Below are 21,755 nucleotides of genomic sequence, written 5' to 3'. Positions count from 1 at the left end.
TTTTTCTCTTAAGTAATAAGAATTTGAATTAATCAAGAAATAATTATTTTGTTTGGGAATTTTTACTGAATTTTTCTCGTAATTTAAATTTAAAAATATCTAATTAATAGTTTTTTCTCTTAAGTAATAAGAATTTGAATTAATCAAGAAATAATTATTTTGTTTGGGAATTTTTACAAATTTTTTCTCGAAATTGAAATTTAAAAAATATCTATTTAATAGTGTTAAAAAATTTACATTATTATTGAAAAGCTATGAAAGCATGCAAGTTTTAATTTATATTTAAGTAACCTAATTTATTTATTGATTAGAAAAATTTGTTTCAGTTTGTCGCTGTTAAATATCCGTTGTTGATACTTATTATAATTTTGTCAAAACAATGGATGTTAAAAGATATTGAAACTCCAACAATGCAAGTGGGAGATATAAAGAGTATTTTCCATAGACCTTCAAGAGTAGTTCGCAAAACTTAAAATACCGCGAGTGTTGTTTATGGTAGCTTGTATGGTATTCGCATTTGATGAAAATTTAATGGTTGCAAACCGCTCTTGAACTCTAAAGCTTAACCTCTTTGAGTTGCAAATTCATGTGAAATTCGGATTTCATGAAATTTAAAATTTATATGCTACTTCGATGAAATAGGAATATAGTAGTTGCAAATTGCTCTTGCGCGGCAATGATAAGATTCATAAGAATTTCCTATTGTTGCGAAATTCCCTACCAAAACAATAATGTAGAATTTCAACTACAATAGTGCTAACTGAATTATATAAAAACGTCTTGGTTTGGACCAAGGCCGAAAAAACAAACGATATGTGTGAGGTTTATCAATTGACTGAAGTTTCAGATATTGAAATTTTTTTCTAGTTTTTTTTATCCACTCAATCCTTAATCAATATTTAATTCAATCAACTGATTTTACTGTTAATCGATCTAGTCCCTCTAAATTAATTGAAAAAATTACATATCTACGCTTTTTCAAGAACAATTACATTTTCGAAAACATTTTATCATGAAATTAATTGTTCTTGAAAAAGGGTAGATATGTAATTTTTTCAATTAATTTAGAGGGACTAGATCGATTAACAGTAAAATCAGTTGATTGAATTAAATATTGATTAAGGATTGAGTGGATAAAAAAAACTAGAAAAATATTTCAATATCTGAAACTTCAGTCAATTGATAAACCTCACACATATCGTTTGTTTTTTCGGCCTTGGTCCAAACCAAGACGTTTTTATATAATATCTGTACTTCAGTCTTAATGTAATTAAATTTTGAATAATAATGTTTGCTTTACCGTCATACATTTGCACTCTAAAATATAATGGTGCATTCAAACACCATATATGCTGTTTTTTCCAGTGCCATAAAAGACATCATTTAGGGTGTACTTTAACCCCATTTCTATGATCAATTCGCGCCATTTACTAATATTATTTGCAAGTATTAAGGAAATATTAAGCATTTATGCACCATTTACAGTGGCTTTTACCATCTTTTTTAGACAATCTATTGAACTTCTAATATTACTTAGTTTAATGGTTTTAAAAGTAGGGAAAAAGTACGCTACCTATGTCACCTTATTAAACCAAGTGAAGTGAAATAATTGTTAAATATATATTATAACCACTACACCACAAGTCCAAGTTTTCCAAGAGATCTAACTAATTATTACGTCCAATCAAGATGGTTAAAACATGTCCCTACCTGGGCTCGAACCTGGGACTTTCCGCGTGTGAAGCGGACGTGATAACCACTACACCATAGAAACGTGGTAATACTGAGTTTTCCAAGAGATCTAGCTAATTCTTTTGCCCAATCACGATGGTCAAAACATGTATCTACCAGGGCTTGAACCTGGGACCTTCCGCGTGTGAAGCGGACGTGATAACCACCACACTACAGATACGTATTGACACTGAGTTTTCCAAGAGATATCTAGCTAATTATTATGTCCAATCACGATGGTCAAAGCCGTACTTCTGTAATTAAGTAAAATTAACATACTTAGACTTAATTGTTTTGATCAAGCTGGCCGATAGCACACCTGAATATATAATTGTTAATTTAAGATAATTCCGAAAAGTATCTTCGCTGTAGTTTTTAAGTTATCGGTGGGGAAAAATCACGAAAAACCCATGTTAATCTCCATAGGAAATTAGCAAAAGCGGGTGAATATTACTTTAACGTTACAAAACGGTATCAAGTCATATCTACAAGGGCCTACCGGCCCTGTAGAATATAAATCAGACGCAAGGTAAAGGTTACATTGGCAAAATTAAGATAGGTTAAAATGGACTGTGTTTGAGCACATTTCTTCTTAATGCCGATCATTCGGTAATTTAAAAACAAAGACGTTAGATGGCTTCAAACAAGAGTACTTTGGTGGACTGGTAACTTTGAAGCTCTTACGTAACGTCTATGGATATACTCTAAAATCGAGCAGACAATACTGCGTCCCCTCTTTTCAAAAGGGTCTAAGTGTCAGATTGAGTTCCTAAAGCATAGTTTTCACTTGTCCGAAAAAAAACTACTTTGCAGCTAGATGTCAAACGTCATATTTGTTTTTACGTTGTCGCCCAGCGTTATAGCGTTTTCATTTAGCGTAGTTCCCGCAAATAATGGAACCAAGGCTTACCAGATGAACTGAACATTGCACCAATTGCGGTCTTTCTTATTTTAGTCATTGCAATCTTTGTCTAATATCATAAAGATATTCCTAACCTCTGCAATCAAACTTTCAGTATTGAACTTAGGAATTCTCAGGGATTTGTACTAGTAACTGACTCGATTAGAAACTAAATTAATAAAAATATGGCGGGCCGCGGACGTTCCTTTCCGAACACGCAAGGTCCGAAAATGACACCACGACTCAAGCTTATTGTTGATTGGTTCGGGCAGAGCGTTAACGTTGAATGCGGCCGAAAAAAAATAGAAAGCTAATATCGCTACACTCAACTTAATTTCGGTCCAGCGTGACCATTTTTATTATCGGTTGTCGCTTGAGGTCGGGCAGAAAGTCGTAATTTAAAACAAGTGAAAACCATGCTTTAACTTAAACGTTGTCCGTACCAAAGCATGGAGGACGAAAATTTAAAACAACGAAATCGTGTGTTAGAAATTGCAGATATATAGGCCTACCTACCTATCATATATATAGTTACGATTCTAAGACTGTAATGGAACTCGTCTATAGATTGGTTTTGAACCAGTCACTCAGGATTGCCCAAATGATTTCCCCATGGATAAAGAATGGATAGCCTACTCTGTCTCTCGGCTGTGCAAGCCGATTTTTGAAACGCAACCCTTTTTTTGTCGTTCGGAAATTGGGGGAGGGGGCAGATATTAACAGTGAAGGAAGTAGTCCCTTGCCCCCGAAGATCTAATTACGTTCCGTAAGACAACTGGAGTCCGCTAGAAGCAGTAGCTGCTACAACCCTTCTACCATCAGAGAGTCGAAAATCGGAAAAATTTTGTTTCCCTTTTTATCGCACGGTGCAGTGGTTTGGAGTCTCCTTTTATGACGTCAAACACATTGATCGTAGGTAAACAAATCAAAATCGAGCAAGCCAGAAACACTCTCGTACCTTCAGTTCTATTTTTAAGACTTTTAGGGGCAACAAATTAATTTACTCTGCGGATCGGTGGAGCTTCCACTCCTCCCTTTATTCTCTTTGCTGCCATTCCCCTACCGGACGGTAACGCGAATTGCCAGAGTTGGCCTCAATTATAAGTTCGCCATCTAACGTCATAACATAAGAATGACGCTTTTCATCTTTGCACACTTTTGTTCAACTATGCGATTAACTATATAAAGTGCCCTTTCCCAAACACTGTAGAGGGAGGTTATGTTCTAAAAAAACTTACTTCTCACAACATAATCAGGTAATTAGATAATTTATATGTATTTATTCGTGAACACAAAGTTATGATAACATATTCAAAGCTTAATAAGAACACATCATATCAAACAGTTAAAACTATTAGAAATTGAAAAATATTTGATGAAAAATTTTGTAGTAAAACAGAAGTTCGATGTAGAGAATGAACAGATCAATTATTTTATTAATCAAAAATGTCTTGATTAGAATCAAGACCTAAAAAGTATCGATAAGACTGAGGTTATCACTTGTCTGAATGATCAGATATTAATTTTTCTTTTTAATTGAAACTTAAATGCATGCTTAAGAAAAAACAACGTTCCATTACCGTTTTCCGTTGAAATAAATTATTTTACTGGTAATCAATTTCAAAAATTTACTTATCTCGGCTTTTCGACCACAATTCCATTCCCCGAAAACATTTTATCATTACATTAATTACTTTTGGGAGAGTACGTGTATGGTTTTGCGTTTTAAAAGGTTCCTAAAGACGTTACATCCCCATTTGTGACCGGCACGCTTCGCAGTGGAACATTTTAATTATTCTAAAACCAATGGCCCCAAATTCAATAGGGACAGTAAGATTTTTACTCGCGGTTTTGCAAAATGATGTAATATCAAGTGTACTTTAGTCAACCGTCGTATTGTTCTTTCTCATAGTTCAGGGCATGATCAGTGTTACTGCCCAATTTCTCTCTCTAGTTTCTAACAATGGTTAGAGACTATTTGATATGGCACGGCACAACATTATATACATTTGAAAATTCTAAGTAGCACAAAAGGTAAAAGAATCCTTTTTTTTATATTTTGGTTTGAAATAAATAAATTCATGATAGTAGTTATAACGAACAGAAAGTCAAGGGAATGGCACCGGTAATGAGCAGCAGAAAGAGAGGAAAGTTTGCTTCAAGTTAGCAGAGGGACATAGTAGTGAAAATAGTAATCTAGAATTTTGTTCATTCAAACCTTATTATATCATGAAAAATTCAAGTGAGGAGGCGGCACTACCTAGAAAGATTGATTTTGGTAGATAACAGCGAAAAAATTATGTTCTACACACATTGGGACTATGGGAGAGTTTCAGGGCCGCAGGTCGCACATGATGAAATTTCAACTCCAGATTACATGAATTCTATCTGGTCGTACTAGTAGCAGGTTAAGCTATAGTTTTCTCAGGTCCAGTTAGTCTCGAAAGGGTTATATAGTGCTTGCAACTTTTAAATGGTTGTTATCGTGGCTAAACAGACCGCTATTACAGTTTTTTATTCTTTTATAGGCTATTTTGACACGTTATCTCCCAAAAGTAATTAATGTAAAGATAAAATGTTTTCGGGGAATGGAATTGTGGTCGAAAAGCCGAGATAAGTAAATTTTTGAAATTGATTACCAGTAAAATAATTTATTTCAACGGAAAACGGTAATGGAACGTTGTTTTTTCTCAAGCATGCATTTAAGTTTCAATTAAAAAGAAAAATTAATATCTGATCATTCAGACAAGTGATAACCTCAGTCTTATCGATACTTTTTAGGTCTTGATTCTAATCAAGACATTTTTGATTAATATCTGTTCCTTCAGTCTTCATTTTAATTAAGAATGTTAAGAAACTGTTTTACATTTTCAAAATCTGCACTAAGCAGAAACATATATAAAGGGGACCATAACTTTAGCTAAATCAGACATTTATTTATAATGATACTTCAAAAATAAAACGTAAATCATTAAAAGTTTGTATTCTTATTGTAATTAGAATAATATAATTTTACAATCATTTATTGATACGCGAGGCGCCCCCCTAAAAATTCCTGAAATAGAACCAAATTGACAATTTTAGAAAATTCTTTAAAATGCTGATTTATGTCCGTTTAACATTTAGCTCAAAATTGTCATAAGCCCAATATGAAATTCGGATATCCTTAAAACTTCACAAAGACGATCCGAGATTGTCAATTTCAAACTATTTTGTAGCATAAACTAACGTCTTTTTGAATTTAAGCTTAAAACCTTAAACAAAATATAGTCAGGGCTACCCTTAAAGTTCACAAAGATGATCCAAGATTGTTAATACGCCTAAAAAGTGCCATCTGGGGAAAAGAGAGCGTGATCGAGTGGGCTATGCTAGTGGTTGGAAGTCGCGGGGGTTGGGACAGGGATAAGGGAGTTGAGATGGATTGGAAATGATGATGGGCGACCTGCGGCACCGTATCTCTCCCAATGTACCTCGCGCAAGCCCCTACTCTTCGGTAGGCGATTGCTAAGTGCTGCCGCGTAGCCCCATTTTATTTGTATGAGAACTAGCTTCTATTTTTAAGATAGAGGGAGAGCCCTTTACAATTTCGTCCAGTACGCTGAGGATGCTGGGAGGACTATGGTGCCGTAGGTGGGGGTACACAGGCAACGCTATAGGTATGGGGGTTTCCACTCCATTCCTCTCTCCTTCAAGGTTGGGACTCCAGGCATAGCCGACTCCATCACGCACTCGACAACGCAAAGCAACTCGCGCCAGCGTGGGAAATAAGGCGGTGACACAGGGCAAATGACCAGTTTTAAAATTGCCTCGTCCAGTTCAAAAATAAAATCGGAGGGGGGGTCAGTGGTCCACGAGACTACTAAGAAAGTTCAAGGGTAACCAGACCCCACACATTAAAATTTTAATATTTTAATTCTCCACTTCTTTAGTTTAGCAGACGACGTGCTCTGGTCAATGGTCACGGACCAGTTTATTTATTCCAAGCCAGGAAAGTCGCTGGCCTAATCTCCAGTTTAAAAAATTCTTATTTGGTCACGGTCCAGAAAACTGACGTAAACGCGACGCGAATGACAAAAACTACGTATTTTCCGACTGAGGAGAGGCGATATAGCCTAGCCTTTTTATGTCCCCCCTTGTATTTTGAAATTGGGACTGGGACTATGGCGCGCGAATACTTAGGCATCTTATACCTTCTCCCTAGTAAACTAGATATCGCTTCTTGGTAAAACTTTATATAACTAAAACCATAAGTTTATATGATATGTTCCATAACAAGGTTCATATAACTTTTGGAAAACAAATTTCCCTCAGATTTCCAGGCTTTTCCACATATACTTCCCTGAGTTTTCCAGGTTTTTCCCGTATATGAAGTATCCTATGGAGCAAATGTTAACGAAGGAGGGAAGGAGCAAATTGGACTATTACATAGTCAAAGGATGTCACCGTATCTCTAATATAACCGGAGTTACGAGCTTTCAAAATTTAGTGTAATGTTAATCCTATGGAGGAGGCAAAGTATCTACAATTACCCGGGGCTAGTACCTACAAGCATTCACAAGCACCTACAAGTACCTACAAGCACCCACAAGTATCTACAAGCACCCACAAGTACCTACAAGCACCCACAAGTACCTAAAAACACCCACAAGTACCTAAAAACACCCACAAGCACCCACAAGAACCCACAAATACCCACAAGCATTTACAAGTACCCACAAGTACCTACAAGCACCCACAAGTACCTACAAGCACCCACAAGCATTCACAAGAACCCACAAGTACCTACAAGCACCCACAAGAACCCACAAGTACCTACTAACACCCACAAGCACCCACAAGAACCCACAAGTACCTACAAGCACCCACAAGAACCCACAAGTACCTACTAACACCCACAAGTACCCACAAGCACCTACAAGTACCCACAAGCACCAACAAGCACCCACAAGCACCTACAAGTACCCACAAGCACCTACACGCACCCGGGCAAAGCACCTACCCTCAAGCACCTACAAGCACCCGGGCGAAGCACCTACCCAAAAGTACCCACAAGTACCTACAAGCACCACAAGTACCTACAAGCACCCACAAGTACCCACAAGCACCCACAAGTACCCACAAGTACCTACTAGTACCCACAAGTACCTACAAGCACCCACAAGTACCTACAAGCACCCACAAGTACCTACAAGCACCCACAAGTACCTACAAGCACCCACAAGTACCTTCAAGCACCCACAAGTACCTTCAAGCACCCACAAGTACCTTCAAGCACCCACAAGTACCTTCAAGCACCCACAAGTACCTACAAGCACCCACAAGTACCTACAACCACCCACAAGTACCTACAACCACCCACAAGTACCTACAAATACCTACAAGTACCTACAAATACCCACAATACCTACAAGCACCCACAAGTACCCATAAGTATCTACAAGCACCCACAAGTACCTTCAAATACCTACAAGTACCTACAAGCACCCACAAGTACCTACAAGCACCCACAAGTACCTACAAGTACCTACAAGCACCCACAAGTACCTACAAATACCTACAAGTACCTACAAATACCCACAATACCTACAAGCACCCACAAGTACCCATAAGTACCTACAAGCACCCATAAGTACCTACAAGCACCCATAAGTACCCACAAGTACTTACAAGCACCCACAAGTACCCACAAGTACCTACAAGCACCCACAAGTACCTACAAGCACCCACAAGCACCTAAAAGCACCCACAAGTACCTACTAGTACCCGGGGCAAGCACCCACAAGTACCCGGGGCAAGCACCCACAAGTACCCGGGGCAAGCACCCACAATTACCCGGGGCAAGCACCCTACCTACAAGTACTCGGGGCAAGCACCCACAAGCACCTACAAGTACTCGGGGCAAGCACCCACAAGTACCCGGGGCAAGCCCCCACAAACACCCACAAGCACCTACAAGTACTCGGGGCAAGCACCCACAAGTACCCGGGGCAAGCCCACACAAGTACTCGGGGCAAGCACCCACAAGTACCCGGGGCAAGCCCCCACAAGTACTCGAGGCAAGCACCCACAAGTACCCGGGGCAAGCACCCACAAGTACCCGGGGCAAGCACCCACAATTACCTACAAGCACCCACAAGTACCTACAAGCACCCACAAGTACCTTCAAGCACCCACAAGTACCTTCAAGCACCCACAAGTACCTACAAGCACCCACAAGTACTACAAGCACCCACAAGTACCTACAACCACCCACAAGTACCTACAAATATCACAAGTACCTACAAATACCCACAGTACCTACAAGCACCCACAAGTACCCATAAGTACCTACAAGCACCCACAAGTACCTACAAGCACCCACAAGTACCTACAAGCACTCACAAGTACCCACAAGTACCTACAAACACCCACAAGTACCTACAAACACCCACAAGTACCTACATGAACCCACAAGTACCTACAAGCACCCACAAGTACCTACAAGCACCCACAAGTACCTACAAGCACCCACAAGTACCTACAAACACCCACAAGTACCTACAAACACCCACAAGTACCTACATGAACCCACAAGTACCTACAAGCACCCACAAGTACCTACAAGCACCCACAAGTACCTACAAGCACCCACAAGTACCTACAAACACCCACAAGCACCCACAAGCACCTACAAGTACCCACAAGCACCTACAAGTACCAATAAGCACCTACAAGTACCCACAAGCACCAACAAGCACCCACAAGCACCAACAAGCATCCACAAGCACCCACAAGCACCTACAAGCACCTACAAACACCCACAAGCACCTACAAACACCCACAAGCACCTACAAGTACTCGGGGCAAGCCCCCACAAGTACCCGGGGCAAGCCCCCACAAGTACCCGGGGCAAGCCCCCACAAGTACCCGGGGCAAGCCCCCACAAGTACCCGGGGCAAGCCCCCACAAGTACTCGGGGCAAGCACCCACAAGTACATACAAGCACCCACAAGTACCTACAAGCACCCACAAGTACCTACAAGCACTCACAAGTACCCACAAGTACCTACAAACACCCACAAGTACCTACAAACACCCACAAGTACCTACATGAACCCACAAGTACCTACAAGAACCCACAAGTACCTACAAGCACCCACAAGTACCTACAAGCACCCACAAGTACCTACAAGCACCCACAAGTACCTACAAACACCCACAAGCACCCACAAGCACCTACAAGTACCCACAAGCACCTACAAGTACCAATAAGCACCTTCAAATACCTACAAGTACCTACAAGCACCCACAAGTACCTACAAGCACCCACAAGTACCTACAAGCACCCACAAGTACCTACAAGTACCTACAAGCACCCACAAGTACCTACAAATACCTACAAGTACCTACAAATACCCACAATACCTACAAGCACTCACAAGTACCCATAAGTACCTACAAGCACCCACAAGTACCCATAAGTACCTACAAGCACCCATAAGTACCTACAAGCACCCATAAGTACCCACAAGTACTTACAAGCACCCACAAGTACCCACAAGTACCTACAAGCACCCACAAGTATCTACAAGCACCCACAAGCACCTAAAAGCACCCACAAGTACCTACAAGTACTCGGAGCAAGCACCCACAAGTACCCGGGGCAAGCACCCACAAGTACCCGGGGCAAGCACCCACAAGTACCCGGGGCAAGCACCCACAAGTACCCGGGGCAAGCACCCACAAGTACCTACATGAACCTACATGAACCCACAAGAACCTACAAGTACCTACAAGCACCCACAAGTACCTAAAAGCACCCACAAGTACCCACAAGTACCTACAAGCACCCACAAGTACCTACAAACACCCACAAGCACCTGCAAACATACACAAGCACCAACAAGTACTCGGGGCAAGCACCCACAAGTACCCGGGGCAAGCCCTTACAAACACCCACAAGCACCTACAAGTACTCGGGGCAAGCCCCCACAAGTACTCGGGGCAAGCACCCACAAGTACCCGGGGCAAGCCCCCACAAGTACTCGGGGCAAGCACCCACAAGTACCCGGGGCAAGCACCCACAAGTACCCGGGGCAAGCACCCACAAGTACATACAAGCACCCACAAGTACCTACAAGCACCCACAAGTACCTACAAGCACTCACAAGTACCCACAAGTACCTACAAACACCCACAAGTACCTACAAACACCCACAAGTACCTACATGAACCCACAAGTACCTACAAGCACCCACAAGTACCTACAAGCACCCACAAGTACCTACAAGCACCCACAAGTACCTACAAGCACCCACAAGTACCTACAAGCACCCACAAGTACCTACAAGCACCCACAAGTACCTACAAACACCCACAAGCACCCACAAGCACCTACAAGTACCCACAAGCACCCACAAGTACCTACAAGCACCCACAAGTACCTACAAGCACTCACAAGTACCCACAAGTACCTACAAACACCCACAAGTACCTACAAACACCCACAAGTACCTACATGAACCCACAAGTACCTACAAGAACCCACAAGTACCTACAAGCACCCACAAGTACCTACAAGCACCCACAAGTACCTACAAGCACCCACAAGTACCTACAAACACCCACAAGCACCCACAAGCACCTACAAGTACCCACAAGCACCTACAAGTACCAATAAGCACCTTCAAATACCTACAAGTACCTACAAGCACCCACAAGTACCTACAAGCACCCACAAGTACCTACAAGCACCCACAAGTACCTACAAGTACCTACAAGCACCCACAAGTACCTACAAATACCTACAAGTACCTACAAATACCCACAATACCTACAAGCACTCACAAGTACCCATAAGTACCTACAAGCACCCACAAGTACCCATAAGTACCTACAAGCACCCATAAGTACCTACAAGCACCCATAAGTACCCACAAGTACTTACAAGCACCCACAAGTACCCACAAGTACCTACAAGCACCCACAAGTATCTACAAGCACCCACAAGCACCTAAAAGCACCCACAAGTACCTACAAGTACTCGGAGCAAGCACCCACAAGTACCCGGGGCAAGCACCCACAAGTACCCGGGGCAAGCACCCACAAGTACCCGGGGCAAGCACCCACAAGTACCCGGGGCAAGCACCCACAAGTACCTACATGAACCTACATGAACCCACAAGAACCTACAAGTACCTACAAGCACCCACAAGTACCTAAAAGCACCCACAAGTACCCACAAGTACCTACAAGCACCCACAAGTACCTACAAACACCCACAAGCACCTGCAAACATACACAAGCACCAACAAGTACTCGGGGCAAGCACCCACAAGTACCCGGGGCAAGCCCTTACAAACACCCACAAGCACCTACAAGTACTCGGGGCAAGCCCCCACAAGTACTCGGGGCAAGCACCCACAAGTACCCGGGGCAAGCCCCCACAAGTACTCGGGGCAAGCACCCACAAGTACCCGGGGCAAGCACCCACAAGTACCCGGGGCAAGCACCCACAAGTACATACAAGCACCCACAAGTACCTACAAGCACCCACAAGTACCTACAAGCACTCACAAGTACCCACAAGTACCTACAAACACCCACAAGTACCTACAAACACCCACAAGTACCTACATGAACCCACAAGTACCTACAAGCACCCACAAGTACCTACAAGCACCCACAAGTACCTACAAGCACCCACAAGTACCTACAAACACCCACAAGTACCTACAAACACCCACAAGTACCTACATGAACCCACAAGTACCTACAAGCACCCACAAGTACCTACAAGCACCCACAAGTACCTACAAGCACCCACAAGTACCTACAAACACCCACAAGCACCCACAAGCACCTACAAGTACCCACAAGCACCTACAAGTACCAATAAGCACCTACAAGTACCCACAAGCACCAACAAGCACCCACAAGCACCAACAAGCATCCACAAGCACCAACAAGCACCTACAAGCACCTACAAACACCCACAAGCACCTACAAACACCCACAAGCACCTACAAACACCCACAAGCACCTACAAACACCCACAAGCACCTACAAGTACTCGGGGCAAGCCCCCACAAGTACCCGGGGCAAGCCCCCACAAGTACCCGGGGCAAGCCCCCACAAGTACCCGGGGCAAGCCCCCACAAGTACCCGGGGCAAGCCCCCACAAGTACTCGGGGCAAGCACCCACAAGTACATACAAGCACCCACAAGTACCTACAAGCACTCACAAGTACCCACAAGTACCTACAAACACCCACAAGTACCTACAAACACCCACAAGTACCTACATGAACCCACAAGTACCTACAAGAACCCACAAGTACCTACAAGCACCCACAAGTACCTACAAGCACCCACAAGTACCTACAAGCACCCACAAGTACCTACAAACACCCACAAGCACCCACAAGCACCTACAAGTACCCACAAGCACCTACAAGTACCAATAAGCACCTTCAAATACCTACAAGTACCTACAAGCACCCACAAGTACCTACAAGCACCCACAAGTACCTACAAGTACCTACAAGCACCCACAAGTACCTACAAATACCTACAAGTACCTACAAATACCCACAATACCTACAAACACCCACAAGTACCCATAAGTACCTACAAGCACCCACAAGTACCCATAAGTACCTACAAGCACCCATAAGTACCTACAAGCACCCATAAGTACCCACAAGTACTTACAAGCACCCACAAGTACCCACAAGTATCTACAAGCACCCACAAGCACCTAAAAGCACCCACAAGTACCTACAAGTACTCGGAGCAAGCACCCACAAGTACCCGGGGCAAGCACCCACAAGTACCCGGGGCAAGCACCCACAAGTACCCGGGGCAAGCACCCACAAGTACCCGGGGCAAGCACCCACAAGTACCCGGGGCAAGCACCCACAAGTACCTGCAAGCACCCACAAGTACCTACATGAACCTACATGAACCCACAAGTACCTACAAGCACCCACAAGTACCTACAAACACCCACAAGCACCCACAAGCACCTACAAGTACCCACAAGCACCTACAAGTACCAATAAGCACCTACAAGTACCCACAAGCACCAACAAGCACCCACAAGCACCAACAAGCATCCACAAGCACCAACAAGCACCTACAAGCACCTACAAACACCCACAAGCACCTACAAACACCCACAAGCACCTACAAACACCCACAAGCACCTACAAGTACTCGGGGCAAGCCCCCACAAGTACCCGGGGCAAGCCCCCACAAGTACCCGGGGCAAGCCCCCACAAGTACCCGGGGCAAGCCCCCACAAGTACTCGGGGCAAGCACCCACAAGTACATACAAGCACCCACAAGTACCTACAAGCACCCACAAGTACCTACAAGCACTCACAAGTACCCACAAGTACCTACAAACACCCACAAGTACCTACAAACACCCACATGTACCTACATGAACCCACAAGTACCTACAAGAACCCACAAGTACCTACAAGCACCCACAAGTACCTACAAGCACCCACAAGTACCTACAAGCACCCACAAGTACCTACAAACACCCACAAGCACCCACAAGCACCTACAAGTACCCACAAGCACCTACAAGTACCAATAAGCACCTTCAAATACCTACAAGTACCTACAAGCACCCACAAGTACCTACAAGCACCCACAAGTACCTACAAGTACCTACAAGCACCCACAAGTACCTACAAATACCTACAAGTACCTACAAATACCCACAATACCTACAAGCACCCACAAGTACCCATAAGTACCTACAAGCACCCACAAGTACCCATAAGTACCTACAAGCACCCATAAGTACCTACAAGCACCCATAAGTACCCACAAGTACTTACAAGCACCCACAAGTACCCACAAGTACCTACAAGCACCCACAAGTACCTACAAGTACTCGGAGCAAGCACCCACAAGTACCCGGGGCAAGCACCCACAAGTACCCGGGGCAAGCACCCACAAGTACCCGGGGCAAGCACCCACAAGTACCCGGGGCAAGCACCCACAAGTACCCGGGGCAAGCACCCACAAGTACCTGCAAGCACCCACAAGTACCTACATGAACCTACATGAACCCACAAGTACCTACAAGTACCTACAAGCACCCACAAGTACCTACAAGCACCCACAAGTACCCACAAGTACCTACAAGCACCCACAAGTACTACAACCACCCACAAGTACCTACAACCACCCACAAGTACCTACAAATACCTACAAGTACCTACAAGTACCTACAAATACCCACAATACCTACAAGCACCCACAAGTACCCATAAGTACCTACAAGCACCCACAAGTACCTTCAAATACCTACAAGTACCTACAAGCACCCACAAGTACCTACAAGCACCCAAAAGTACCTACAAGTACCTACAAGCACCCACAAGTACCTACAAATACCTACAAGTACCTACAAATACCCACAAGTACCTACAAGCACCCACACGTACCTACAAACACCCACAAGCACCTAAAAGCACCCACAAGTACCTACAAGTACTCGGAGCAAGCACCCACAAGTACCCGGGGCAAGCACCCACAAGTACCCGGGGCAAGCACCCACAAGTACCCGGGGCAAGCACCCACAAGTACCCGGGGCAAGCACCCACAAGTACCCGGGGCAAGCACCCACAAGTACCTGCAAGCACCCACAAGTACCTACATGAACCTACATGAACCCACAAGTACCTACAAGCACCCACAAGTACCTACAAACACCCACAAGCACCCACAAGCACCTACAAGTACCCACAAGCACCTACAAGTACCAATAAGCACCTACAAGTACCCACAAGCACCAACAAGCACCCACAAGCACCAACAAGCATCCACAAGCACCAACAAGCACCTACAAGCACCTACAAACACCCACAAGCACCTACAAACACCCACAAGCACCTACAAACACCCACAAGCACCTACAAGTACTCGGGGCAAGCCCCCACAAGTACCCGGGGCAAGCCCCCACAAGTACCCGGGGCAAGCCCCCACAAGTACCCGGGGCAAGCCCCCACAAGTACTCGGGGCAAGCACCCACAAGTACATACAAGCACCCACAAGTACCTACAAGCACCCACAAGTACCTACAAGCACTCACAAGTACCCACAAGTACCTACAAACACCCACAAGTACCTACAAACACCCACATGTACCTACATGAACCCACAAGTACCTACAAGAACCCACAAGTACCTACAAGCACCCACAAGTACCTACAAGCACCCACAAGTACCTACAAGCACCCACAAGTACCTACAAACACCCACAAGCACCCACAAGCACCTACAAGTACCCACAAGCACCTACAAGTACCAATAAGCACCTTCAAATACCTACAAGTACCTACAAGCACCCACAAGTACCTACAAGCACCCACAAGTACCTACAAGTACCTACAAGCACCCACAAGTACCTACAAATACCTACAAGTACCTACAAATACCCACAATACCTACAAGCACCCACAAGTACCCATAAGTACCTACAAGCACCCACAAGTACCCATAAGTACCTAGAAGCACCCATAAGTACCTACAAGCACCCATAAGTACCCACAAGTACTTACAAGCACCCACAAGTACCCACAAGTACCTACAAGCACCCACAAGTACCTACAAGTACTCGGAGCAAGCACCCACAAGTACCCGGGGCAAGCACCCACAAGTACCCGGGGCAAGCACCCACAAGTACCCGGGGCAAGCACCCACAAGTACCCGGGGCAAGCACCCACAAGTACCCGGGGCAAGCACCCACAAGTACCTGCAAGCACCCACAAGTACCTACATGAACCTACATGAACCCACAAGTACCTACAAGTACCTACAAGCACCCACAAGTACCTACAAGCACCCACAAGTACCCACAAGTACCTACAAGCACCCACAAGTACTACAACCACCCACAAGTACCTACAACCACCCACAAGTACCTACAAATACCTACAAGTACCTACAAGTACCTACAAATACCCACAATACCTACAAGCACCCACAAGTACCCATAAGTACCTACAAGCACCCACAAGTACCTTCAAATACCTACAAGTACCTACAAGCACCCACAAGTACCTACAAGCACCCAAAAGTACCTACAAGTACCTACAAGCACCCACAAGTACCTACAAATACCTACAAGTACCTACAAATACCCACAAGTACCTACAAGCACCCACAAGTACCTACAAACACCCACAAGCACCCACAAGCACCTACAAGTACCCACAAGCACCTACAAGTACCAATAAGCACCTTCAAATACCTACAAGTACCTACAAGCACCCACAAGTACCTACAAGCACCCACAAGTACCTACAAGTACCTACAAGCACCCACAAGTACCTACAAATACCTACAAGTACCTACAAATACCCACAATACCTACAAGCACCCACAAGTACCCATAAGTACCTACAAGCACCCACAAGTACCCATAAGTACCTACAAGCACCCATAAGTACCTACAAGCACCCATAAGTACCCACAAGTACTTACAAGCACCCACAAGTACCCACAAGTACCTACAAGCACCCACAAGCACCCACAAGTATCTACAAGCACCCACAAGCACCTAAAAGCACCCACAAGTACCTACAAGTACTCGGAGCAAGCACCCACAAGTACCCGGGGCAAGCACCCACAAGTACCCGGGGCAAGCACCCACAAGTACCCGGGGCAAGCACCCACAAGTACCCGGGGCAAGCACCCACAAGTACCCGGGGCAAGCACCCACAAGTACCTACAAGCACCCACAAGTACCTACATGAACCTACATGAACCCACAAGTACCTACAAGTACCTACAAGCACCCACAAGTACCTACAAGCACCCACAAGTACCCACAAGTACCTACAAGCACCCACAAGTACTACAACCACCCACAAGTACCTACAACCACCCACAAGTACCTACAAATACCTACAAGTACCTACAAGTACCTACAAATACCCACAATACCTACAAGCACCCACAAGTACCCATAAGTACCTACAAGCACCCACAAGTACCTTCAAATACCTACAAGTACCTACAAGCACCCACAAGCACCTACAAACACCCACAAGCACCTACAAACACCCACAAGCACCTACAAACACCCACAAGCACCTACAAGTACTCGGGGCAAGCCCCCACAAGTACCCGGGGCAAGCCCCCACAAGTACCCGGGGCAAACCCCCACAAGTACCCGGGGCAAGCCCCCACAAGTACTCGGGGCAAGCACCCACAAGTACATACAAGCACCCACAAGTACCTACAAGCACCCACAAGTACCTACAAGCACTCACAAGTACTAACAAGTACCTACAAACACCCACAAGTACCTACAAACACCCACATGTACCTACATGAACCCACAAGTACCTACAAGAACCCACAAGTACCTACAAGCACCCACAAGTACCTACAAGCACCCACAAGTACCTACAAGCACCCACAAGTACCTACAAACACCCACAAGCACCCACAAGCACCTACAAGTACCCACAAGCACCTACAAGTACCAATAAGCACCTTCAAATACCTACAAGTACCTACAAGCACCCACAAGTACCTACAAGCACCCACAAGTACCTACAAGTACCTACAAGCACCCACAAGTACCTACAAATACCTACAAGTACCTACAAATACCCACAATACCTACAAGCACCCACAAGTACCCATAAGTACCTACAAGCACCCACAAGTACCCATAAGTACCTACAAGCACCCATAAGTACCTACAAGCACCCATAAGTACCCACAAGTACTTACAAGCACCCACAAGTACCCACAAGTACCTACAAGCACCCACAAGTATCTACAAGCACCCACAAGCACCTAAAAGCACCCACAAGTACCTACAAGTACTCGGAGCAAGCACCCACAAGTACCCGGGGCAAGCACCCACAAGTACCCGGGGCAAGCACCCACAAGTACCCGGGGCAAGCACCCACAAGTACCCGGGGCAAGCACCCACAAATACCCGGGGCAAGCACCCACAAGTACCTGCAAGCACCCACAAGTACCTACATGAACCTACATGAACCCACAAGTACCTACAAGTACCTACAAGCACCCACAAGTACCTACAAGCACCCACAAGTACCCACAAGTACCTACAAGCACCCACAAGTACTAAAACCACCCACAAGTACCTACAACCACCCACAAGTACCTACAAATACCTACAAGTACCTACAAGTACCTACAAATACCCACAATACCTACAAGCACCCACAAGTACCCATAAGTACCTACAAGCACCCACAAGTACCGTCAAATACCTACAAGTACCTACAAGCACCCACAAGTACCTACAAGCACCCAAAAGTACCTACAAGTACCTACAAGCACCCACAAGTACCTACAAATACCTACAAGTACCTACAAATACCAACAAGTACCTACAAGCACCCACAAGTACCTACAAACACCCAGAAGCACCCACAAGCACCTACAAGTACCCACAAGCACCTACAAGTACCAATAAGCACCTTCAAATACCTACAAGTACCTACAAGCACCCACAAGTACCTACAAGCACCCACAAGTACCTACAAGTACCTACAAGCACCCACAAGTACCTACAAATACCTACAAGTACCTACAAATACCCACAATACCTACAAGCACTCACAAGTACCCACAAGTACCTACAAACACCCACAAGTACCTACAAACACCCACATGTACCTACATGAACCCACAAGTACCTACAAGAACCCACAAGTACCTACAAGCACCCACAAGTACCTACAAGCACCCACAAGTACCTACAAGCACCCACAAGTACCTACAAACACCCACAAGCACCCACAAGCACCTACAAGTACCCACAAGCACCTACAAGTACCAATAAGCACCTTCAAATACCTACAAGTACCTACAAGCACCCACAAGTACCTACAAGCACCCACAAGTACCTACAAGTACCTACAAGCACCCACAAGTACCTACAAATACCTACAAGTATCTACAAATACCCACAATACCTACAAGCACCCACAAGTACCCATAAGTACCTACAAGCACCCACAAGTACCCATAAGTACCTACAAGCACCCATAAGTACCTACAAGCACCCATAAGTACCCACAAGTACTTACAAGCACCCACAAGTACCCACAAGTACCTACAAGCACCCACAAGTATCTACAAGCACCCACAAGCACCTAAAAGCACCCACAAGTACCTACAAGTACTCGGAGCAAGCACCCACAAGTACCCAGGGCAAGCACCCACAAGTACCCGGGGAAAGCACCCACAAGTACCCGGGGCAAGCACCCACAAGTACCCGGGGCAAGCACCCACAAATACCCGGGGCAAGCACCCACAAGTACCTGCAAGCACCCACAAGTACCTACATGAACCTACATGAACCCACAAGTACCTACAAGTACCTACAAGCACCCACAAGTACCTACAAGCACCCACAAGTACCCACAAGTACCTACAAGCACCCACAAGTACTACAACCACCCACAAGTACCTACAACCACCCACAAGTACCTACAAATACCTACAAGTACCTACAAGTACCTACAAATACCCACAATACCTACAAGCACCCACAAGTACCCATAAGTACCTACAAGCACCCACAAGTACCTTCAAATACCTACAAGTACCTACAAGCACCCACAAGTACCTACAAGCACCCAAAAGTACCTACAAGTACCTACAAGCACCCACCAGTACCTACAAATACCTACAAGTACCTACAAATACCCACAAGTACCTACAAGCACCCACAAGTACCTACAAACACCCACAAGCACCCACAAGCACCTACAAGTACCCACAAGCACCTACAAGTACCAATAAGCACCTTCAAATACCTACAAGTACCTACAAGCACCCACAAGTACCTACAAGCACCCACAAGTACCTACAAGTACCTACAAGCACCCACAAGTACCTACAAATACCTACAAGTACCTACAAATACCCACAATACCTACAAGCACCCACAAGTACCCATAAGTACCTACAAGCACCCACAAGTACCCATAAGTACCTACAAGCACCCATAAGTACCTACAAGCACCCATAAGTACCCACAAGTACTTACAAGTACCCACAAGTACCTACAAGCACCCACAAGTATCTACAAGCACCCACAAGCACCTAAAAGCACCCACAAGTACCTACAAGTACTCGGAGCAAGCACCCACAAGTACCCGGGGCAAGCACCCACAAGTACCCGGGGCATGCACCCACAAGTACCCGGGGCAAGCACCCACAAGTACCCGGGGCAAGCACCCACAAGTACCTACAAGCACCCACAAGTACCTACATGAACCTACATGAACCCACAAGTACCTACAAGTACCTACAAGCACCCACAAGTACCTACAAGCACCCACAAGTACCCACAAGTACCTACAAGCACCCACAAGTACCCATAAGTACCTACAAGCACCCATAAGTACCTACAAGCACCCATAAGTACCCACAAGTACTTACAAGCACCCACAAGTACCCACAAGTACCTACAAGCACCCACAAGTATCTACAAGCACCCACAAGCACCTAAAAGCACCCACAAGTACCTACAAGTACTCGGAGCAAGCACCCACAAGTACCCGGGGCAAGCACCCACAAGTACCCGGGGCAAGCACCCACAAGTACCCGGGGCAAGCACCCACAAGTACCCGGGGCAAGCACCCACAAGTACCCGGGGCAAGCACCCACAAATACCCGGGGCAAGCACCCACAAGTACCTGCAAGCACCCACAAGTACCTACATGAACCTACATGAACCCACAAGTACCTACAAGTACCTACAAGCACCCACAAGTACCTACAAGCACCCACAAGTACCCACAAGTACCTACAAGCACCCACAAGTACTACAACCACCCACAAGTACCTACAACCACCCACAAGTACCTACAAATACCTACAAGTACCTACAAGTACCTACAAATACCCACAATACCTACAAGCACCCACAAGTACCCATAAGTACCTACAAGCACCCACAAGTACCTTCAAATACCTACAAGTACCTACAAGCACCCACAAGTACCTACAAGCACCCAAAAGTACCTACAAGTACCTACAAGCACCCACAAGTACCTACAAATACCTACAAGTACCTACAAATACCCACAAGTACCTACAAGCACCCACAAGTACCTACAAA

At 45.1% G+C, this 21,755-nt stretch overlaps 2 non-coding genes across 2 annotated transcripts; both read right to left on the bottom strand.

The window, feature by feature from the left end:
• Nucleotides 1-1,701: 1,701 nt before the first annotated feature.
• Nucleotides 1,702-1,774, bottom strand: TRNAV-CAC (transfer RNA valine (anticodon CAC)). Its single transcript has one exon. It is a non-coding gene; the product is annotated as a tRNA-Val (tRNA).
• Nucleotides 1,775-1,839: 65 nt separating this feature from the next.
• On the bottom strand, nt 1,840-1,912 carry TRNAV-CAC (transfer RNA valine (anticodon CAC)). The gene has a single exon. It is a non-coding gene; the product is annotated as a tRNA-Val (tRNA).
• Nucleotides 1,913-21,755: the final 19,843 nt, after the last annotated feature.

This window comes from Phalangium opilio, unplaced genomic scaffold (assembly GCF_054372755.1).
Source record: "Phalangium opilio isolate 3A_F unplaced genomic scaffold, DU_Popi_V2 ptg000505l_1, whole genome shotgun sequence".
Taxonomy (NCBI): Eukaryota; Metazoa; Arthropoda; class Arachnida; order Opiliones; family Phalangiidae; genus Phalangium; species Phalangium opilio.
This window is presented reverse-complemented; position numbering and strand designations above follow the sequence as displayed.